The 24660-nt window shown below is 35.9% G+C and overlaps 1 protein-coding gene across 21 annotated transcripts in view; it reads left to right on the top strand.

Annotated features, from left to right (window-relative positions):
* Window positions 1-24660, top strand: part of celf4 (CUGBP, Elav-like family member 4) — a 257804-nt gene that overhangs the window by 24789 nt on the left and 208355 nt on the right. For 7 of the 21 annotated variants that reach the window (XM_073934449.1, XM_073934467.1, XM_073934463.1 and 4 more), the window contains exons 2-3: window positions 4573-4648; window positions 16299-16589. The gene's annotated coding sequence lies outside the window, so the exon portion shown is untranslated. Of the gene's footprint in view, window positions 1-4572; window positions 4649-5084; window positions 5238-16298; window positions 16590-24660 lie in introns of those variants that run through there. The other 14 variants (XM_073934468.1, XM_073934455.1, XM_073934466.1 and 11 more) reach the window with 4 other exon arrangements.

Raw genomic sequence — 24660 nt, 5'->3', positions numbered from 1 at the left:
TGTTGTATAGTGCTATCTCCTTTTGTGTTCCACATCCACACACACATGGGGAAAATGACTTTTAATTTAACATATAAAGGGAAGCAAATAAGAACAGAATTTTCATTTCATTTGTTAAAGTCATTGTCAATGTTCTATAAGATGCAGTGATCGCTAAAATAAAAGAATTAACATGATCCCTTAAAAAAGAGTGGCATAACCTTATTACCCATAATTCGGCAGACTACTAGATTGCACCGTTTTAGCTTATGTCTGCTGCCTAATTTGGAGGAAAGATACTAATGAGGGTGTTTTCAAGAAAACAGTGAGCAATCTCTACATCCTGTGAAAGTCATGAAATGATTAATTTGCCTCAGCTTCTCTCTCGCCTCGTCTCTCTTCTTCTCTCATTCTGTATTCTGCAGGCGTCTTACACTTATTGTATGATAATACTGAAGGTAGATTGTTGTGTTATCTTGTCTACAGTCCATATATAAATGTTAATGTCATCTGTGCATGACTCAGACACACACACACATAGACCGACATTCATGCAGAGCACATTTCGCATTTGTTGCAGAAGATGATGCAAGAGTGCTGTTAAACTCAGTCACTGAACATTTCCATGGATATAGCTCACACATTATAATCAGTTCCACTTCAGTTCAGCAACTCATGTTCAAAATGAAAATACTGTTGTTATTTATCATCTTCAAGATGATATCAAAGATATGTTATTTTCATTGAGCTAAATATAAAGGAAGAGTTTTGGCTAAACTATCTATTTTAGTGCTGTAACGATACACGATATAAAATCGAAATCGCGACACTCAGATCTACGATCCTGTGTCGCGGTGTGATAAGGGAGAATCGCGACACACCCACCCCGTGATACCTTTCCAATAACGTCACGCGTGCCTGCAAAAGTTGAGCTAATTAACTCTTTTTTTTTCGTTCGACATTACAAGCACTGCTCCGTTTAAGCCCTCGCAATATTTAGCCGGGAGAGCTCGCACGGAGCTCTTAGTAAGGGGCCGTCTGAATGTGTCAAGAATATCAAAAACAAAACCAACTTAACCCCGCTTGACAACCGACAACGCCAGAAACATTGCCAATGCTGTCAAAGCGGCCGGATTTTCAGCGCATAAACGATGGTTTGCTCACACTGTTAATGTGGCTGCGCAGAAGGGATGGGCGTTCACCAGATGTCAGGTAACAGCCAAACTTTTCTGTAACCGTGCTGTGCGCTTTCTGTTTGAACCTTTGAGAGTGCTGAGTAACAGGTGCGTGAGGTCAGAAAACACGACGAAGCTTTCAGTTAAAATAAACACAGTTTCTATAGTTATATATACTTTATTTAGAGATAAAGGTATATGGCTCTGCATATAATCACTCTATCTTGCTGGAGTTTATAGCCGTTTCGCTTTGCAGGGCGCATTAACGCCGCTCTGAAGGTCTAATCGCTGTTTTAAGTTATCCAGAGCTGTATGAATATACAAAAATCTTGAATATCACAATAGTAGGCCTATTAATAATTACAATTACACTTTTGCACAATCGATACCCAGCTGATTCAGTCGTGTCATAAGAGGACCGCGCCTCTTCTTTTTTCCTTGTCAACATATAAAGGCAGTGTGGTGCACCTCGTTTTCGGCCACTTGTTTAACTGCAAGGCATACTTAATTTGCGGGACGATAACGTATAACCCGTGCCTACAGACACATTTGCTAAAGAAGCAAAATGGAAGAAGAATATGGCTGTTTGATACAAACCTGTTGATACTAAACCAGCGCTTATGTTGACCTGGATCTGCGTAATAAACGCAACAAACAGGCTTTACTTTTTATTTTACAGCTTAAAGCATGTACACAGATTAATGCAATATCATATTTAAACAAACTTTACAAAAAGTCTACTTATGCGCGCGCGTTGTTGTTGTCTTTTCATCACGCAGCGCGCACTTGAACCGCGAGGGAGAGAGAGGAAAGCATATAGGCTATATCAGGACATAATCTTTAAAATAATGATTTCTATTAAAAATGTAAAGGTTTTGTGATTATAATAATAGCAGCGGGGCATTAAACAAATGCATATTTTCCGTGGAGCGGGCAATTTGAGGAAGTTAGCTATTTTTATTTGACGGAAGAAAAAAACATATGATTGGAAAAAAAAGCCTATGCCGGCTATTAAAAAGAATCAGTCAGTATTTTCGTTTTGTAATATAAATTAATTATTTAAGTGAAAATAATTTAGGGCAGTCCTATTTATTTTATTCATTTTATTTAGATTATTCTGCTCTTCTGTGCTAAACACTGCAGGTGCGTGAAGATGTTCTGTTGTTCTGTTCCGCTATTAATATATAAAAATAAATCAGTATTTTAAAATGCAATATTTAATGTGTCAGACACAAAATAGACACGTCAATTTGTTTAATATAAAATTAATAGTAATCTGACCAGTTAACGGTAATAACCGATTGTCGGTTAGCAAAATTAACGAAATGAGCATCCCTAGCTATTTAATTTAGCCTACTTTTTCTTTGTAAGAGAACTTGATTGAAAAAGAATTTTCAACATGCTTGAACCATCTAAACAATGGAGTTTAGTTCTGTTTGGTTTTTCAACAGTATTTTGTTACAAAGAAAACATAAGTGATATAGCTTTGGCTGTTTATTTATTTTATATATGGCTATTTATATTGTTAATAATTTGCATAGTTAATATTGTTCTTTGATGTTTAGTTTATAAAGATTTTTCAAATGTTATTTAATTAAAAATAGTTTTAAAAAACTTTTTTTTCCCCACCCCACACGAAAAAAATAAAATAAAAAATCGTGATATGAATCGAATCGTGGGTCAAAAATCGTGATACGAACCGAATCGTGGGTTTGGTGTATCGTTACAGCCCTAATCTATTTTTAAAACATCCCTAAAACAAATGAAAGTAAATGGAACACAGGAATGGCTTCAGTAGGGTCACCTTACTCTTTGTTTGTATATTATTAAAGATATGACCTTATATAATTTTAATCTTCTTAGTGTTAGGTTGCGGCTGGAAGGGGCACCCTCTGTGTAAAACATATGCTGAATAAGTTGGTGTTTCATTCCGCTGTGGTAATTCTTGATTAATAAAGGTACTAAGCCAAAAATAAAATGAATTAGTTAATTAATTTTAATCTTATGCAAATTTCTTTTTGGTTTCCATATAGGATGTCATACAGGTTTGGAATAGTGTAATAAGTAAATTAATGAAGTTATTTTTCCCCCCCCATCAATATACATTCAGATATAATCGATGCTGTCAGTAATAATTAAAAACATATATTTGAAGCAATATTTAATTTACATATATTTATAAGTTTGTAAAATATAAAAATAAAATATGCATTGAATGTCTATGTTTTTTTTTTTGCTATTGTATATCAATTAAAATTTTGCTATTTGAAATCTGTATATAAAAGGAAAAAGAATAATACTTTATAATATATACCCTTACCGGCCACTTTATTAGGTACACCCTACTAGTACTGGGTTGAACCACCTTTTACCTTCAGAACTGCTTTAATCCTTCATGGCATAGATTCAACAAGGTACTGGAAATATTCCTCAGAGATTTTGCTCCATATTGACGTGATGGCATCACGCAGTTGCTGCAGATTTGTCGGCTGCACATCCATGAATCTCCTGTTCCACCACATCCCAACGGTGCTCTATTGGGTTGAGTTCTGGGGACTGTGCATGACATTTGAGTACTGTGAACTCATTGTCATGTTCAATAACCTACTGAAAGTAGAAATCAGAAGGTACAAGAAGGTACTCTGTGGTCATAAAGGGATGGACATGGTCAGCAACAATACTCGGGTAGGCTGTGGTGTTGACATGATGCTCAATTGGTACTAATGGGTCCAAAATGTGCCAAGAAAATATACCCCACACCAATACCACACCACCACCAGCCTGAACCATTGATACAAGGCAGGATAGATCCATGCTTTCATGTTGTTGACGCCAAATTCTGACCGTACCATCGGAATGTAGCAGCAGACATCGAGACTCATCAGACCAGGCAACGTTTTTCCAATCTTTTATTGTCCAATTTTGTTGAGCCTTTGCAAATTGTAGCCTCAGTTTCCTGTTCTTAGCTGACAGGATTGGCACCCTCAAGGTTGGATGTGTTATATGTTCAGAGATGCTCTTTTGCATACCTCACTTGTAACGAGTGCTTAATTGAGTTACTGTTGCATTTCTATCAGTTGGAACCAGTCTGGCTATTCTCCTCTGACCTCTGGCATAAACAAGGCATTTGTGCCTGCAGAACTGTCCCTCACTGGATATTTTCTCTTTTTTGGACAATTTTCTGTAAATCCATAAAGATAATTGTGCGTGGAAATCCCAGTAGATCAGCAGTTTCTGAAACACTCAGACCAGACTGTCTAGCACAAACAACCATGCCAGAGTGTGGTCCATGTGATTGGCTGATCAGAAAATTATGTTAACACTCAGTTGGACAGGTGTACCTAATAAAGTGGCCGGTAATGTATACTGTGTGTTTGTGTTTGTGTTTGTGTGTGTGTGTGTGTGTTTCCCAATAAAGGATTGCAGCTAGAAGGGCATCGGCTGGGTGAGGCGTATGCTGGATAAGTTGGTGGTTCATTCCCCTGTGGCGACATGTATGTATATACAGCATAATATAACTAAACATATAAAGCAACATGAATGTACTGTATTATGATGTTTACATTAATACACACTATATTCATTTAATTTGTGACTATAAAACATTCCTTATTAAAAATACATATTTTAAACATCCACTATTTATACTAAATTTTATGCATACTTTGAAGAAGTCAGCAGAGCAGCAGTGAATGTTAGCAGTGTGAAGGTTTGAACCAGTTGCAGTGACTTAAGATGACAGAGTCCAAACCAGTTTAAAGATATCTGGCAGATGCTCCTTGAGGAGCTGTGATGAAAGAGCCTATGTGGTGTGTGTGTGTGTGTGTGGCAAATGCTCAGCTATTTCTTTAAATGGAGTCTCTGTGTGTGTGTGTGTGTGTGTGTGTGTGTGTGTGTGTGTGTGTGTGTGTGTGTGTGTGTGTGTATCAGGGGCGGGTAGCGCTTCTCTGCCGTCTCCCGGGCGGCTGGCATTTGATGCGAGCTATCTCATCATTCCCCATTCTCATGCTAATGAAGCTAAAGATCATGCCTGTGACGGATGGACGGGTGGAGTGAGAGGACGGGCTGAGAGCGCGCTGTTCGGTGACACTTTCTCTCTCAACACACACGCACACACACAGACAGACTCATCATAACTGCTTTGAACTCAACTGAACTTACTAGAACATTCAGGGTCAGTCCACTGTCACAAATGGTGTGTTCACACTTGGCAGGTTTGGTTTGATTAAACCTAACTCTGGCGTGGCTGCTCAGTTAGAGCGCTTCAGTTGAATAAGTGTGAATGCTGCCGTATAAACTGCGAAGGGCTTCAAACAAGCGGAGCAAGACTACAGAAAAGATGAGTCTTGATATAATTCCAAATAAATTCTGGTGTGGTTCGAAAAAAAGTATGAACAACGCACACTCTCTGATATAAAAGTACTAAAAGCGGACACTGGGATGGTTCTTTCTCATGATGTATGAGTCCATACTGGCACCTTTTAGTTTTATATTTAAATACTAGAGCTGCACGATTAATCGAAAAAAGATCACAATCTCGATTCAGCTCCCCCACACGATCCTAATCCAGCATCACTACAATTTAACCAATTATATTTTCAAGATTGGGAGAAGCATAAAGGCGGTCGCCCAAGTCTTCACGTTGTTTTATATTCGTTGTTAAGCAACATGGACACCTCCAAATAATACTAAAAGTGTCATATACTGTATTTATAAGGTAAATAAATGTAATTTCTGTCTTAATGTAATGTTGTATTCGCAGCCACGAAATAACACATGAGCTGACTCACTGTTTGATTACTACTGAGAGGACGCAAACATGCATGCCCATGTTGTCTATTAGTGAACAGAACCTGCATAGGCTGTGAATAACAGGTAATAAAGTTGTACAAGACCTTCAGTTTATTGCAGAGACCGATCGTTTGGGAGCTGCGCGGGAAGTATGATTTGCATGCATGTTTTTTTCCTGAAAGTGACGGCAACTATGACATGAGCGCACTCGCCAGTGAAAGTGAAACAAAGCCCGCACATCATTAAACGATCATATCGCATATATTTTAGAGTTATGATTACAAGCATTTGATTTGTTTTTTTCTTTCATAGTGAACACAAAGTGTTGTGAATGAAAACATATGTTTATTACCGTACGTTCACACCGAAAGCGGCGAGAGCGTCAAAGTAGCTGGAAGTCATTCATTTTCAATGAGAGTCGGCGGCGATAGGCGACGATAAGCGGCGAGGAGCAGCGCGGCGCGTCTTCGCCGGCGTGAGCGTCGAGGAGAGTTGAAATGAAGTCAACTTTATGGTAATGAGCTATGACGCGGTTCGGCGGCAAGCAATCAGAATAAAGACGTCCAACGCTTGATAGCAGTTCAGGGAACACAGACCTGTGAACTTTGGTTCCGACCACAGTTGTTCCCAAGGGTTTGATTATTGCGGTCACCGGATTTCCAATTATTTACAATGTTTTCTAACAGGAACATACATTAAATAAGTTACTGATGTTCATTCATGTTATATAAATTTATCTTAAAAAAGAGGGAATCTCACGCGATGTGACAGTACAAAACAGTATAGCTGCTTCAGGATATTTCAGACATATGGACACATATTGGATAAATAGAGCAAAGCCACACCACATGCAACTTGATCTTCCATTGTTGTATGAATTTGATAAGAAGTGCGCAACATTTTCACGCTAGAAACATGTTTTATGCAGGAATGTAACTGATATGCTGCAACGGCTCCTTTAAGTACGAGATCAATGTAGCGAGTTTTGACGCTCTCGCCGCCGGAGCTGAAGGCAGACAGCGTTGTCGCCAGGGCGGCCAGAGCGACCTTGGACGCTCTCGCCGCTTTCGGTGTGAACGTACGGTTAGTGTCACTATAACTACTTGAGCCTATATAATATTGAATACAACAGTTACATCTGATAATAACAACTGTCTGATTTTACCAGTGAAAAAAATGGTCTAATAATGTTGTCAATGACAAATGACAAGCGTATCTCTCAAACATAATGGGCTCTATCATACACCCCGCGCAAAAAGGCACAAGATGTATTCGGCGTGATGTGTAGCTATTTTCAGACCAGCGCAACACTAATTTTCCTGTTTTCCGCCACGCTGTTTAAATAGCAAATCTATTTGCGCTGCTTTGTTGATTCATGGGTGTTACGGGCAAGAAAGGATGTGTGTTAAGGTGCATTGTTCGTGAGTATCTATTTTGAGGTTTTAAAATAAACTTTGCAATAGACCAGCTGAAAGCAGGTTTGAAGTCCAGTGCAGAGCACGTTAGTTGTGTGCCTTAAATGCTTATACATTCCTTAATACACACAGGGTGTACAGCAATACGCAAATATCTTTACAAATGAAAAAAATAATTAAAGGATTAAAATATTACAAACATTATTATTTTCTACATAAATATAAAAAAACATTACCTTTATGCCTTTATCTTGGGGGGCTTATTCGGTTTATTCATGACAATTTGCATTTGTAAAATGTTATTATTAGTAGAATTAGTATTTATTATATGCATATTTATATTTGTTTGTATTAAAAACAAGCTTAGATTTGTCCACCTGTGGGGTTTGGACCATATGGGGCATAAGAACAGGACGTGAGTTTGGATATAACTCAGTTTTTTGACCACACTTTGTTATTATTGTTCATTTATTCATTTGCTGGAAATAAGAACTAAATTTAGAAGTAGTTTTGAAACTAATTTTTGCATTTAAGAAATGAAGTTAAATATGTAAGCCAGGGGTCACCAGTCTCGGTCCTGGAGGGCCGGTGTCCCTGCAGAGTTTAGCTCCAACTTGCCTCAACACAACTGCCTGGATGTTTCAAGTATACCTAGTAAGACCTTGATTAGCTTGTTCAGGTGTGTTTTATTAGGGTTGGAGCTAAAATCTGCAGGACACCGGACCTCCAGGAACAAGTTTGTTGACCACTGATGTAGGCCAATAGATGTCTTCATTGGAATGCATACAACACTGTTTCCTTATCCACGAAAGGAAAAGGGGTAAAAAAAAAGAGAAAATAAAAAGGGCTTTCATTTGGAGACAATGAACGTGTCCGACAGCAGACTGTGTTAAAGAGTCTAGTTTTCCAACGCACATTTAATAGCCTGAAAGCTGAAAGATATTTATTCTGTCTTGCTGGAATAATAGCACGTCTGGGCCATTGTTAAAAATCAGCATTCTTGAGCTGTTCTCGTTTTGTTCAAGGTGTTTCAGACTGCCTGCTGACTGTAGTTGCTGTAAAAAATTTAATTGTGGGTTACATTTAATAACTTCTCACATACTGTCATTCTTTGGAAGCGATTAAGCCTTCCTATATATTGTTGTGATGTGTTTTAGTTGTGCTTGTCAAGCCAGATGTTAAGTGCATGTTTAATTCAGGCATTGTATGCTGTGGTATTGTTCGTAGTGGCTGTCAATCAGTCAAATTTGGATGCAAGTGTGCATAATAGACTGCTGCTGTGCCTAAAACCCTGATTTAAGATTTAAATAGCTTTAAGTCAGCAGTTTGTCTGTACTGTATCAGCTGAAATGACCTTAAAAAATGAAAATAGCTCCAGTGTGCTGAACATAACAATGATATAGACATGCTTATTATCCCAGACAAAATAAACATATATTCATATTTCTTAGTAGCAAAAGTACTGGATTTCTTCAAAGAAATACCTCATAAATACCTCACTCTGAAGCGGCATAAGGTCTGTTTAAATATAACTTTTGTTAGTTTAACGTGTATATTGTGAAATTTGTTCAATATGTTTGTAATGAGGCAACAGACGCATGTATATGTTTGTAATGAGGCAACAGACATGAATATAAGGGTTTGATGATAATTTATGCATCAGGTCATATCTCAGCTCTTACTGGGATTTTTCCATTTCTTATTTGCAAAATTACGAGATTTTTTCACAGAAATACCTCATAAATACCTCACTCTGAAGAAACATAAGGTCTGTTTAGATATATCTTTTGTTAGTTTAATGTGTATATTGTCAGATTTGATTTATTTTCAAACAGATATATCATACATAAAATATCATTAACAAAAATACGTTTCAACAAGGTCGAAATTGGAGTGGGATGAAGCACAAGCTTATTTTTTCCCACCCCATTACCACATACATCATTCGTCTACTACCTAAACTTATTTCTGATTTTACTTATCTCTTCTTTTTACATGAGACATATTTTATCCTCTTGGCGTCTTCAACAAATTAAATGTTTGATTCAATTTGTACCTTTACATTTTGTAACAGACCCCCCACCCCCCACCCCCAAAACATAGCACTGCAAATAGCCATCAAATAAATGAATCATACCTTTCTCATTTTATCCTTTTTTTTAATCACCTTCATCATTATTTTCCTTTAATAATATATATTTATACAACTTTTTAAATTGATTATTATCCTGACATTGTTTGAGAGTCTGATCTAGACTGTTCCATATGTCACACCACAGACAGACATACTCAAACTTTTTAAAGTTGTCCTTGTTTTCAACCTCCTAAAATTTTGTTCTTCTCTCAGATTATATCCCCCTTGTCTTTCTTCAAAAAATGTTTGGTTGCATTTCGAAAGTAATTTATTCCTAGCTTTAAACATAAATTGTGCTGTTTTAAATTTAACCAAATCATTGAACTTAAGTATCTTCAATTTAAAAAATAAAGGATGTTTATGCTCTAAATACCCCACGTTCTATCAGTCTAATTACTTTTTTCTGCATTGTACATATGGATCGTAAATTACATTTATATGTATTCCCCCTATAACTCAACATAGCAACATAGGTGTGTATAAGATATACATGTTTGTAATGACACAACAAACATGAATACAAGGGTTTAATGAATATTTATGCATCATGTCATATCTCTCAGCTCTTACTGAGATTTTTCCATTTCTTAGTAGCAAAATTACTGGATTTTTTCAAAGAAATACCTCATAAATAACTCACTCTAAAGAAACATGACGTCTGTTTAGACATATCTTCCGTTAGTTTAACGTGTATATTGTGAAATTTGTTCCATATGCTTGTTATGAGGCCACAGGCACTTGTATATGTTCGCAATGGCACAACAAACATAAATATATGGGTTTAATGCACAGTTATGCATTGTGTCATATCTCTCAGCTCTTACTGGAATTTTCCATTTCTTAGTAGCAAAACTACTGGATTTTTTCACAGAAGTACCTCTTAAATACCTCACTCTGAAAAGACATGAGGTCTGTTTACATCTGTCTTTTGTTACTGAAATGTGTATATTGTGAAATTTGCTGCATATGTTCGTAAATAGGCAACAGATCTTTGTATATGTTTGTAATGAGACCACAAACACAAATATAAGGGTTTAATGCACGTTTATGCATCGTGTCATATCTCTCAGCTCTTATTGAGATTTTTTCAGAGTGAAAGGATGCTCATAAACTTTAAAAACTCAGCTATTTATGCTGAGGTTGATAATAAAGGGGTTTGTTATGTTAAAACTACAAAATACTATTTCAGAAATATATTTCTGTCTGCCCCATTTGTTAAGTATAATTATAAATAAATGTTTAACTAGGTTACACAAACTAGGTTAATCTGCTGGCATAAAGTTCACTCATTATACTCAATAATATACACTGGCATGTAAAAAAAATGTTTTCAAACTATGGTTGCACAAATTGGATAATATAGTTAATAACTTTAAGCAGTACATATGAGAATAATTATTTTTGCATATAGAATAATAGAATAATAAGTATTACATATTTTAATGACAGTTTTCAATTTTAATAAAATAAAATAAAAATTCCAATCACAGTTGAAAAATGATTTACTACTTATATAAAGTAGATATCATATATATATATATATATATATATATATATATATATATATATATATATATATATATATATATATATATATATGTCATAGATATGTAAAATTTAAACATCATTGCACTGGCTTCAAAACAAACATATATTTACTTTTTTATTAATAATAACAGTAATTTATATGTATTTAAATGTTTTCAAACATTTTTAAATTTTAGGGATATTAATTTTGTGCATAAGAGACTTTCATTAAAAATATTCAACAAATCTTAAAAACTCCAAAGCCTTAAAAAGTGTTTATTTTTATTTTTATTTACACTACAAAATTGCTGCTGTTATTCTGTAAATATATGTAAATTATATAAATAACACAATATTATATATTATATTATATTATATTATATTATATTATACTATATTATATTATTTCTTAGGCTCTAAATATTGGATAACCAAGAGATTTTGTGGCTGATGCTGTAAAATAAAACTACTGATATCTGTAGATGTCATTTATTTTATTTTAATATTTTGTAGCTATTGGATGCCTTGTAAAGCAGGCTTTAGACTGCAGAGAACCTGTGATTTGCTTGCTTTCCTGTAACATGGCTGACTCTCATCTGCACTTAATGGACGGATTATATCTTCCCATCTTTATCCTAAAATCCCTTTTTAACCGCATATTCTGTTGCATACTTTACACAAAAACGAATGCATACGGTTCTCGCAAAGAGTCCCCAAAGGGCTCAGAGTAATTTAGCTCAGCAGCGGTATTTTAAAATCCCCCCTGGGTCTTTTTAAAGGATACAACAGTTAAAAGGTACAACAGGTTGTTTATGCCTTCTTGTAGCGGCTGACAGCCTGGCTATTTTCACAGAAATACCTCATAAAGCATGTCGGAGCTTTTTCCATTGTCACCTTTCTCTCCCTTTGGAGTGGTTGCTGCCCAGAAACAGCACCTGAAACATAAACACATGATAGGAAGTTTATGGCGTCTTCGGAGTATTTGAGGCTGACTGATTGTCCAATCATTTCATGTAATTGCTCGCACCTGGTTTAGCAGAAGGAAAATTGGTCCTGAGTGACTTTGCTGTCTCCATAGGCACAGTTTTTCACTTGGTAGGAGCCAACGTTGTCACTCGCTTCAGTCATTTCATCTCGCTTTCTCTTATTCACTTCCACCATGTGTTGCACAATCCCGATTCGGAAAAAAACTGGATCGCTTTGTAAAATATAATAAAATCTAGATAATTTAGATAGCTTGCATCATCAATGTGTTCATTTTAGAGACATGTAAATGTCAAATTTCAAATAAAAATCATTTAATTTGTAAAAAAATACGTTGTAGGCTCACTTGAGGTTGGTTTTGGATCAAATGTTAAAGGGTTAATGTAAATAGTGGAAACACATTTGCTAAATAATCGTTTCGACCATGTAACTAATCAGCTGTCTTCATTACGCTTGCCTTGTTTACTGTTGGTTGCTATTTTACCAATACTAAAGTCTCTAACAAGTTTATGGAAATCAAAGACTATGGCTGTTTCTCAATACCAAGTGCACGAAGTTCGGACTTGCATCCTTGGAAGTTCAGACTTGCCAAGTTCAGACTTAGAAGAACGAACTACCAAGGACGTGAGGACACAAGTCGGGTACTTCTTCAAATGGAATGGCAGTGTACTTTATAACTTCACCCACCTTACCACGGATTCATTGGTTTCACTGTACATTAAAGATAAAATGATTTAATTGTATAAAGCATGGCCTTATAATTAATATTTTATTGATATTATAAATCAATATGTTTGATTTAAGAAAATGTAAACATAAATCACCTTAAATGTGAAGAGAAATGGATTATTATACACAGAAAGTGTCTTTGATTATCAAATTTAATAAACTACAATGGACATTATACAAGTATAGAGTACAAGACATACACAATAAGAAATAAAGATAACGTTAAGCAATTTGGTAAACAAAAACAAACCTCGTACAGTACGGTAACATAATTACAGACAATTATAAAAGTTAACAAACTAACACTGCCACAATAATACACCTGATAACAAATAATAAATTTATAAGACCAAAAACTGTCCGTTAGATATGCACAAAATGTTATAAATGTCATGTTTTAATTATAATGGACAGATGCAATCCAGCAGTACATCCATTATGGACTGGCCTATGTAAAGCTGCTCTCAAAGGGGGAGATAATGACAAACCTCCCGCTCAGAGGCTGTGGGTCAGAGTCTGTAAGCTGATGCACATCACCAAAGACACGCTATCTTTATAAATAAACTGACGATTCGAGTTTAAAACAACTACATTCTCGCCTGAAAAACTCTTAAAACTTTAATTTGTAACACAACAGAGGAGTATATTTAAAGTTGTGCAGGTTTTCTCCTCCGCCATTAGCTTTCGCTGGTTACGCTGCAATGCATTCTGGGATACCTGTGCTTTGTAAGTTCGCACAAGTCACCTCTCGAAGCATCCTTGGCAAAAGGAGCTGAGCAAGTATACATCCGGGAATTTTATCTGTACTTGGCAAGATGTGATCTTTAAATTAGAACAGTACTTCGGTAAAGGTTGATGACGTTTCACGAGGACACAAGAACGCAAGTACAGACAAGAATGCATATTGAGAAACAGCCTATGGCTGCGTCCGAAACTGCTTACTTCTCAGTATGTACCGCATTTGAATTTAAAAACACTACTCAAGCGTTAGAAAAGTACGTTCTATACAGTATAAATGTGAAAAGTATGAATGGAATCCGGACGTACTACATCTGCCATTTTGTCATGGTCATGTGACCTACCTGCATCAGTTGCGTCACTTTACTCCCATTTATGAATACTCTCGCGGGGCATCATAGGATAGTGTAGCATGGATGGGATGTGCACTTTAGAATATCGCCGGAACTATAAGTCATCCGGATACTTCTCGTGTACTGATATTCAAATTCTACTATTCTGCTCGCATACCGATTTTAGCTTACTATATAGTATGGAAGTATGCAGTTTCAGACGCAGCCCCCAGAATACACAAGATATGTCACTCGTATTGTTTTGAATGGGGAAAAGTGTAACGGTCAATATGGTGGATGAAGCCTTGCCTACTAGTACAGTAGCTAATCATCGATCAATATAGACTGACGATTCTCCGGGGGAGAAGCTCCGATCAGACGTGTGCTTTTACGACACTTTATGTGGTCAACAAACACACTGAAATCTCAGCGAATACTGGCTTCACAGACATAAGAAATATATCTGCAATATATCTGCGTAAAGCTTGAAAATACACTACACTTTCACTACTAAACAAGGTGCAGTCTGTCCTGTCAAATGCATATCACATGACTGCAGCAACTACTCAAATGCCAACAAACTTGTAAACAAAGAGTCGCTGTCATTTCTGGAGATTCACCAATAAGACCAAGTTGCGGATTACTTTAGAAAACCAGCACAATCAGATGATTATTATTCAGAGGATGATAATGTGTAATATAGCCATAAATAAGGTTGGTGTCGTGATCTCGTTATTTTTGAGTGCGCATTAGCTTGGGCAACCTGAAAACTTATCGATTTTATTTGATTTGGACATCTAGAAATCAAACTTATGAGACGGTTGATGTTTAATTTTATTGGTGATTTCAAATATGTAATGTAGCTTGGCAAACAGTTTTGGGGAATTTTATGTTTGTTGCAGTACGTATTAGAAAAATTATGTTGGTTCTTTACTTGAAAGCTCAGATTTATTATCATAAGTTGGTTTGTTCATAGAGTTTGAGGTTTACTGTATCATTAGTATTCACACCTTACATATGTTGATCTATCTTTACCAATGCATACACTATTAAGATGTTCAAGTTAAAGTAACACTTGTGTTTATTTTATTATAAAGAGATCAGATATTTTGTTTTAATATTTTTGATTTTAACAAAAAAAATCCTAAAATTCCTAAATTGATTGTTAAAAAAATATTCAATAATTATCTATATAAAATGATATGAAACATGATATCATGATCTTTTTTTTTTTTTTTTTTTTCTTTTGAAATATTGCCCAGCCTTAATCGACATATTGAAATAAAAGTCTCAGCATCTTCCTTTTCACACAGACATTTTAGTTTGGCTAGAATGAATGCAGTTTTAATGCTTTTTTTAATGTATAATGTTTAAGGTCATTATTATTCACCCCTTATTTGGTTTTATTGATTGGCTACAAGGAGAAACAGCCACTGTTGTCCAATGACTTGCCTAATTACCTTAACTTGCCTAGTTAATCTAATAACAAACATACACTCACTGGCCACTTTATTAGATACACCTGTCCAACTGCTCGTTAACGCAAATTTCTAATCAGCCAATCCCATGGCAGCAACTCAATGCATTTAGGCATGTAGACATGGTCAAGGTGATCTGCTGCAGTTTAAATCAAGCATCAGAATGGGGAAAAAAGGTGATCCATCTTTTCTTGTATCAACGGTTCAGGCAGCTGTGGTGTAATGGTGTGCGGGATATTTTCTTGGCTCACTTTGGACCCATTAGTACCAACCGAACATTGTGTTAACGCCACAGTCTTACTGAGTATTGTTGCTGACCATGTCCATCCCTTTATGGCCACAGTATACCCATCTTCTGATGGCTACTTCCAGCAAGATAACACACCATGTCATAAAGCGCAAATGAGACTTGTTTCTTGAACATGACAATGAGTTCATTGCACTCGAATGGCCTCCACAGTTCCCAGATTTCAGTCCAATAGAGCACCCTTGAGATGTTGTGGAATAGGATATTTACATCATGCATGTGCAGCTGACAAATCTGCAGCAACTGCGTGATGCTATCATGTCAACATGGACCAACGTCTCTGAGGAATATTTCCAGTAGCTTGTTGAATCTATGCAACGAAAGATAAAGGCAGATCTGAAAGTAAAAGGGGGTCCAAGCCAGTACTAGTAAGGTGTACCTAATAAAGTGGCCGGTGAGTGAAGCTAAGCCTCTAAATTGCACATATCTTTCTAACATCTTGCTAAATACCTAGAAAAAAATATTTCTGTCATAATATTACTGTCATAAAAAATAGTTATTAGACATTAGTTAATAAAACTATAACTATATGTTAAAAAAAATAATAGCAGGGCTAATAAATTTGCCTTCAATTTAATATACTTTATATATTTTTATGGTTTTGTTTTTGAAATAATACATGTATATTATATTTACAAAACACAAATTCGATTAAAATCAAAACAGCCAAATTCATCCAAATTCATTTAATACAAAATTGTATTTCCAGCAGTGGTCCCGAGCCCCAGGCCTCCATCTATGCTCCTCCATCGCTGCAGGGCAGTGGCAGGTGGTGTCGCCCACCTCTCTAACACCATCCCGGGGGAGCAATCAGGGGCTCTGTGGGTCCAGACACCCAGACGCCTACGTCAGTGTAAAAGAGCATGGTGGAGCTGACATGACAGCGAGGGGACACGTCTGCCTGTGGCACAGGTGCTGCGAGACAGCCAAGGGGTCGCAGGTCACCGGATCCCAAACCACTGATTAAAGAGACAGGACTGACACCAGGAGACACATGCAGGTGAGAAGCTCTTCCTCTTGTTCACTCAGGCCTAATTCTGCTGGGGATAAAGTAACACGGAGTTCACGTGTTTGGTGGACTTCATCAGTATGCATTATGGGGAGTGTTTGTGTATGCTGTTAAGAAAGAAAGAAAACAGTCTAATCCTCATTATGTTTCTTAAAGGAACAGTACACCCAGAAAATGGATATTGTACCATTCCTTACCATTGTGTTCCATTGATTTGTGTAAACAATATGCATTTGTATATAGAGGGTAAATAATATATTTTTGGAATGTTTATTTTATTATGATCACTTTTTACAGTTTGTTTTATATAAAGCTTTTAAATGGTCTATTATAGAACAATATGTAAATGTGTGCAAAAAAGAAAGAAAGAAAGAAAGAAAGAAATAGAATGAAAGAAAAATGAAAGAAAGAAAGAATAAATGAATGAATGAATTAATGAAAAAGAAAAAAATTAAGCAAGAAAGGAAGGAAGAAACAAAGAAATAATGTATTAATAAATGAATCAATAAAAAAGGTATGAATGAATTAATGAATGGAAAAAAGAAAGAAAAAAGAATAAATTAATGAAAAAAGAAGAATGAATTAATGAATAAAAAGGAAAAAATGAAGCAAGAAAGAAAGAACTAATGTATCAATAAATTAATCAATGAGAAAGAATGTATGAATGAATGGAAAAAACAAAGAAAAAAAGAGTAAATTAATAAATTAATGAAAAAAGAGATTGAATGAAGAAGAAAAAAGAATGAAGAAAGAAAAAGGTATAAATAAATGGATAAATGAAAAAGAAGAAAAATTAATGAAGCAAGCTATAAAGTAAGAAATAATATATCAATTAATGGATCTATGGAAAAAGAAGGCATGAATGAATGAAAAAAGAGAAAGAAAAAATATGAAAAAGAATGAATGAATGAATGAATGAAAAAAGAATAAAGAAAGAAGGAATGAGTAAATGAAAAAGATGAAAGAATGAATGAATGAATGAATGAAGAAAAAAGAATAAAGAAAGTAAAAGGTATAAATAAATGAACGAATGAAAAAGAAGAAAAAATAATGAAGCAAACAGTAAAGGAAGAAATAATGTATCAATTAATGGATCTATGAAAAAAGAAGGTATGAATGAATGAAAAAAGAAAGAAAAAATATTAAATGAATGAATGAACGAATGAAGAATGAAGGAATGAATGAAAAAAAAGAATAAAGAAAGAAAAGGAATTAATAAATGAAAAAAAAGAAATGAATGAATGAATGAATGAATGAACGAATGAACGAATGAATGAAAAAGAATGAAGAAAGCAAAAGGGTATAAATGAATGAATAAATGAAAAAGAAGAAAGAAAAAAGAATGAAGCAAGAAATGAAGAAAGAAATAATGTATCTAAATGAATCAATGAAAAAGGAAGGTATGAATGAAAAAAGAAAAAAATTAAGCAAGAAAGAAAGAATGAAGGAAGGAAGGAGGGAAAAAATAATGAAACAAGCAAGAAAGGGAGAAATAATGAAGAAAGAATGAATGAATGAATAAATGAGGCTATTAATAAATGAATAAAGAAAGAAAAAAGGAAGGAGGTAAGTAAGGAAGGAAGGATGGAAGAAATGGATGAATGAAGAAAAAAAAGCAAGCAAGCAGGGAGGAAAGAAGGAAGAAAGAAGAAAAAAGAATGATGCAAGGAAGAATGAATGAATGAAAAGGAAAGAGAGAACAAAATAAAGAAAGATAAAACATTTTAATCTTTTATTATTATATTATACTTGGTATTTAAATGCATATAAGAGATGGTATTATAAAAATGTACAAAATATTAAGTGTATTGTTTTATATTTCATATAAGGCCTTTATTTGTGCTTAATGAAATCCTTATTATGATTCTGCAGAAACTTATAGCACGCTAAAAATGAAAATTGTGTTATTTATTTTTAGCATAGATTATGGTGTTTATTTAATACAGAAGTAGTGAACATGTATAGCAAAACAGTCATTTAAATGGTTTATATACAGTATACATGTTTGATTTTAGGAAGATAAAGGATGCCCAAATGTATTTTACAATGATAAATTATTGTAATATTTAATTAAGTTTGTTGTTATCTAGTTTTTAAAATGGACTTTTTGTGTAGTTTGATGTTTTTGTGTAAAACGATTATATGGTAAGGTGGTTAATACTGTCGCATCACAGCAAAAAGGTCGCTGGTTCCAATCCCGGCTGGCTCAGTTGGCATTTCTGTCTTCCCTTATTGGTGTGGGTTTTGTCCGGGTGCTCTGGTTTCCCCCACAAGTCCAAAGACATGCACTATAGATGAATTGAATAAACTAAATTGGCCGTAGTGTGTGTGTGAATGTGAGAGTGTATGGGTGTTTCCCAGTACAGGATTGCAGCTAGAAGGGTGTTCGCTGTGTAAAACATATGCTGGATACGTTGGCGGTTTATATCACTGTGGCAACTCCTGATGAATATAGGGACTCAGCTGAAGAAAAATGAATGAATGAATGAATGAATGAATGCATAAAACAATGTTGTAACATTAATAAAAGTCTCACGTTTGATTAAATAATTGCATTCCACTTTAAATCTGCAATAGTTACTTTCCCTGGTATTTAGTTACTTTCATAATGTAACAGTTACTATTTGTGAGAAGTAACTAGTAACCAATGACCCTTTTAAAGGAATGTGCCCAACACTACTGAAGAGAAATGTTTATTGATTGTCTTCTTAATGTAGATGATGTTGTTGTTTCAGCGCTGTGTTTTCTCCTTCAGTGGGGTAGAGAAGTCAAGTCAACTGAGAGTTGGGATTCGGGATTTAAGTTTGAAAGAAAAGCCCAACTGTGTCAACTGGTGAAGCGCTAATCTGTTTTCAATACTACACTAACAACCAACGGCTCCCCTCTGATGAAAAAAAATCCCCTCACCGCTCACACGATAAGCAGCTCCTCTAGAGTAAATAATAATTACAGGGAAAAACTCCAGCAATCCATGCCTTTATTCCTTCCATATACGTGTCCCTTGGTGTTGATCCAAATAGCTTTTTCTTATTGGGGAAATCGGATCCTTTTCCTCCCGCTAAAATTTGTGAGTGGCTATCGGTAAAGTTTCTCAGACAGGCATGTACAGTAGTCTCAGCGGATCTGATAATTATCACCTTTTATACGCTTGCTTAGTTGTTGTTTTATTCATCTGCATTTGACTGGCATCTAATTATGTTGCCCTCCTCTTCTGAGACGATTTTTTAAGCTATCTACTTTTTAATCAACCAGATTAAATGTAACATTTTTTAAACAATCACATTTTTAATCAGCTTCCAGAGGTTTCCAACCACAGCCACCAAATTTTCTAGTGAACTTAAGGCTGATCTCAATTCTGATGCTATTTTTATTTGATCTGATGCAGTATTTATCAAAAGTCCTGTTGACTCGTAATCAGTAGCCGCGTTTTCACTATTGTGTCTCAAGCGAGCATGTCAGGGCCAGCCAGGGCGAGTCGCATTTCCACTCTCACTTCTGGGGCCTGATCGGGCCAAAGCGTGGCTTACTTGGGGCCCTTTTCAGCCCGCCGAATATCTTGGGCCAAAGAGGGCTAGCTAGGACAGGGGTGTCAAACTCAATTCCTGGAGGGCCGAAGCCCTGCACAGTTTAGTTCCAACCCTGCTCCAACACACTTACCTGTAGGTTTCAAACAAGCCTGAAGGACTCACTTAGTTTGATCAGGTGTGTTTAATTAGGGTTGGAACTAAACTGTGCAGAGCTGCGGCCCTTTTGGAACTGAGTTTGACACCTGTGAGCTAGGACTTTGGGGCAGTGAAAGGAGGGGCATAATTTGCCAGAGTCTGGTAAAGATGGCATGCCGCCATTACACTAGTTTTCAGATCGCACACGAGTATATGCGCCAAAAAAATCAATAAATAAGGGAAAGAAAAACGCATAGCTGGTCAGTTTAAGATAGGCTATTCCATTTAACAGCTTATAGACTAGGAGTCTTTTTTGCTTATGATTGCTTTTATGTTTTCCTTTTAAATGTAAAAGCCCGTGCACACAGAGACATTTTTGCTCATGTTTTCCGTCGTCGTTTAATGCCTCGTGACTAAACAAAGGACATCAATGTGAAAATGTGCATGCGTCAAGTGTGCGCTGCTTGCACATGTGCGCTTTGCTCTCATATGCGCGTCAGTACTTCAAAAAGTACATCGAAGCAGCGGGAAACTGCCCGGCGTCTGCCCCTGGCCACAACAGGAAAAAAAAAAATGCGTTAATTGCGTAAATTTTTTTTTAACGCGTTAATTATTTCAAATTAATCGCATGCGTTAATTTTGACAGCACTAATATATATATATATATATATATATATATATATATATATATATATATATATATATACATATATATATATATACATATATATATATATACATATATATGTGTGTGTGTGTGTGTGTGTGTGTGTTTATTTATTTATTTATTTTTAATCATTATAATTGAACAATATAAATATATATATATATATATATATATATATATATATATATATATATATATATATATATAAATATATATATATATATATATATATATTTATAATACGTTTATAGTAAACATCAATTCATATTTCATATATTTGAATTGCATTATTCTATTTCTTTTGATCATTTGTATGCACTGTAGTGCGCGCTTTGCCTTTTATAAGCTACAATAACAAACGGCTGACATTGCTGACATCCTATCCCTCAAAGCTGTTCAGAATTAAACATTTAGAGATGGTGTGACACAACGCTTACTTACGTGTGCCTTTAACGCAACCTTTTGTGCTTCTTAAGGGCGTCAGCGGATGCGCCGCTCAGAGCCGCGGTACGGCGCGCACATGACAGTTGATCACACACCTGATGTGCACATTCGCATGTTATTTAAAATGAAACTATTCAGATGGTGCTCTGTGGCATGGCAGAAATATAAACAGTCATAAGTCGTGGGTGCACGCCGGGGACAGCCGATGACTTGCGAATTCATGGCGCTGTACGTCACTGAGCGGCACTTATGTTGCGCGACCTGCAATACGTTCTTGTTGCAGCACCGGAATTAGGCACCGAAATTCATATGCTGATTTGATCCGGTGCATACCCGTTCCAAAGGTACCGGTACAACAATGGCACCGGGTTTCGATACCCAACTAGTATTGATTAAAAAAAATATTCAGTATTAAGTTTCATTATGAAGCGCTATAGTTTTATTAAAATGGGGCTGCTGAGCCAGGGTGTAAGTTTGTCATTTCCAATAGAACTGACGCGCAAATAAGAGCAAAGCGCACATGTGCAAGCAGCGCACACTTTTCCAAATGCCGCGAGCGCACTGCGATTCATGTAAGTAGAACGAACCAATCTGCTTCACACTTTGTATGGAATATGCACATTTCAGTAATAACGGCAGCCTAATTACCTCAGACATCACAGCGCATTTAAACACTACATGTTTTTGCTTATCTCCATAAACTTGCAGCAATGGTTTGTTTGTTTGTAGTCCATTGATGGTCGAGTGCGAGTGCAAAGGCCAATGTAAATGGTCAAGGAGACCACGTGCACGCACTTGTCACTTCAGTTCAGAAAAACAACACATGCTAAAATGAGAGCCGTATAGCAGCAGTGAGGAAATTGTAAATAAAAAAGGATGCAAGGATATCGCCAAGGTGCTTTTAGGTTTCTTTTCTTGTTCATCCCAGCCACTAGCTCCCCATCTGAAAGATTTTTTTAGGAAAGGGGTAATATAGTCATTCAGCTTCACAATTTGTACGCATTCCTTCCAATAGACAGCAGTAGCGTAGGCGACATCTAATGTAAATATCTAAGAATAATATAAATAATGCTAATAGATTTAATGTGCTACCTCTAAGCTTACAGCTTACACAGCAGTTTCCAACACTTACACTTAGCTTTTTCAAGTCTGCATAAATTCTCGTTGCTCATTTCCTCATGTTTATAGTTACAATTATACAATTATTGTGCAATTAGCTCAGCATCGTCTTCATAGCTCTGCTGTCAAGGGTTTTTTGGAGTTCTGTGCTCCTCTGCCCTTTCCCTGCTCATCCTCCTAAATTACAGCGGGATGATGAAGCGCCTCCGAGGCTCAAGGCTCTCTGAGATTTAGAACTTTGTCCTGGATGAAGGACAGGTGAGGAGACACATTAATATGCAGAACAGGTCATATCGAAAACTCAACGTACTTTATGGTGGCGGACGCACATTATCAATCTATTTGTGCAAGCTGCCCTGCAAGAATTTCATTTGCCACCCGTTTATTTGCCTTCCTCGACAATTACACCGCTGGAACAGGATTTGATTCCAGGTAATGTTCCAAGGGCAAAAGTTATTTGAGTTCACTCCATTATCAAAAGAGTGAGAGGTGTCGAGGAAAGGCTTTTTGTTGATTTCATAGTGATGGGGGCCTGAAATGAACACTCACCAAATGCATGAAAACATACTGTTGTCATTTATAGTACATACTTTAGTGTTTTAAACCATACTAATCTGTTGTGGTATTTCTATAGTTGCTATAACAACATAACAAGAATAGGAATGTAAACAAGTTATCAGATACTGTAGTTTTCTACAACTATACAGTGCATCCGGAAAGTGTTGATAGCGCTTCACTGTTTCCACATGTGTTTATGTTACAGCCTTATTGCAAAATGGATTAAATTAATTTATTTACTCAACATTCTACACACAATACCCCATAATGACAATGTGAAAAATTGTAAAAAAATCACATGTACATAAGTATTCACAGCCTTTGCTCAATACTTTGTTGACGCCCCTTCGGCAGTAATTACAGCCTCAAGCTTTTTTGAATATGACGCCACAAGCTTGGCACACCAGGTCCTGTCTTTAGGAATTTTTGCCCATTTCTTTTTTGCAGTACCTCTCAAGCTCTTATCAGGTTAGATGGGAAGCGACATTTTACAGCCATTTTCAGATCTTTCCAGAGATGTTCAATAGGATATAGGTCTGGCCTCTGGCTGGGCCACTCAAGGACATTCACCGAGTTGTTGGGAAGCCACTCCATTGATATTTTAGCGGTGTGCGGGGTCATTGTCTTGCTGGAACCGTCGCCCCAGTCTAAGGTCAAGAGCACACTGAAGCAGGATTCATTATGGATGTCTCTGTACATTGCTGCATTCATCTTCCCCTCTATACTTTAATTTTGTGACTGTATCCGATTTCTTTTTTTTTTTTTTTTTTGATGACCCACTTAAATTATCTTTTAAACGTGACTTATATCTGATTGTCTGCATTTACACTGAACACAGCAAAGGCGCAATGACCAGGCAAATAAAAGTGGGTGCTGACTAATAGCTAATAATAAAACAGAGCTTTCTTCTCTATTCCTGTATTTAATCTGTTTGCATGGTTTAATTTTATTATTATTATTATTATTAGTAGTAGTAGTAGTAGTAGTAGTAGTAGTAGTAATAGTATTAAGTAATTAATTATAACAATAGATTTATTACTACTACTAATACTTCTATTACTACTACTACAAATAATAATAATAATAATAATAATAATAATAATACAATATGAAAAGTCATAATAATAAGAATAAAAATCGTCCTGATGTTTGTGAAACAATGCACATAAGTTTGTTGCTAAAAACTTAATAATAATAATTCAATAAAACAATTGTTATGATCAGTTATATTCCCAAAGTCACTAGCTGTTATCAGGTGTTGCAAACTGCTAGCTTTGCATGAATGTTATCATGAAAGCTTTGCATGAAGACCATGAATTTGTATTTCAGCACCACGGACAGCGGCTCACAGCCCAGCAGAAGCACACAACACCAGTGCTTATTTATAGCAGCGGGCCTGCTGTCCATGAAAATAGCAGTCTGGTTTATTATTTATTTTCTGACGGGGAAAAAAAAACATGATTGTCATCTGATTGGGGGGCTCAATCTCAGAGATGTACCGCTGAGAAGAAATTTAAGGATGAAGAAGTGACCCTGTTCCTCTTGAGACCTCTCTTCTCCTCAAATTTCGCTTTTAGATCCACTCCAGGTTCATCAAACTGAGCTCTGAGAC

This window comes from Danio rerio, chromosome 21 (genome assembly GCF_049306965.1).
Source record: "Danio rerio strain Tuebingen ecotype United States chromosome 21, GRCz12tu, whole genome shotgun sequence".
NCBI lineage: Eukaryota > Metazoa > Chordata > Actinopteri > Cypriniformes > Danionidae > Danio > Danio rerio.
This window is presented reverse-complemented; position numbering and strand designations above follow the sequence as displayed.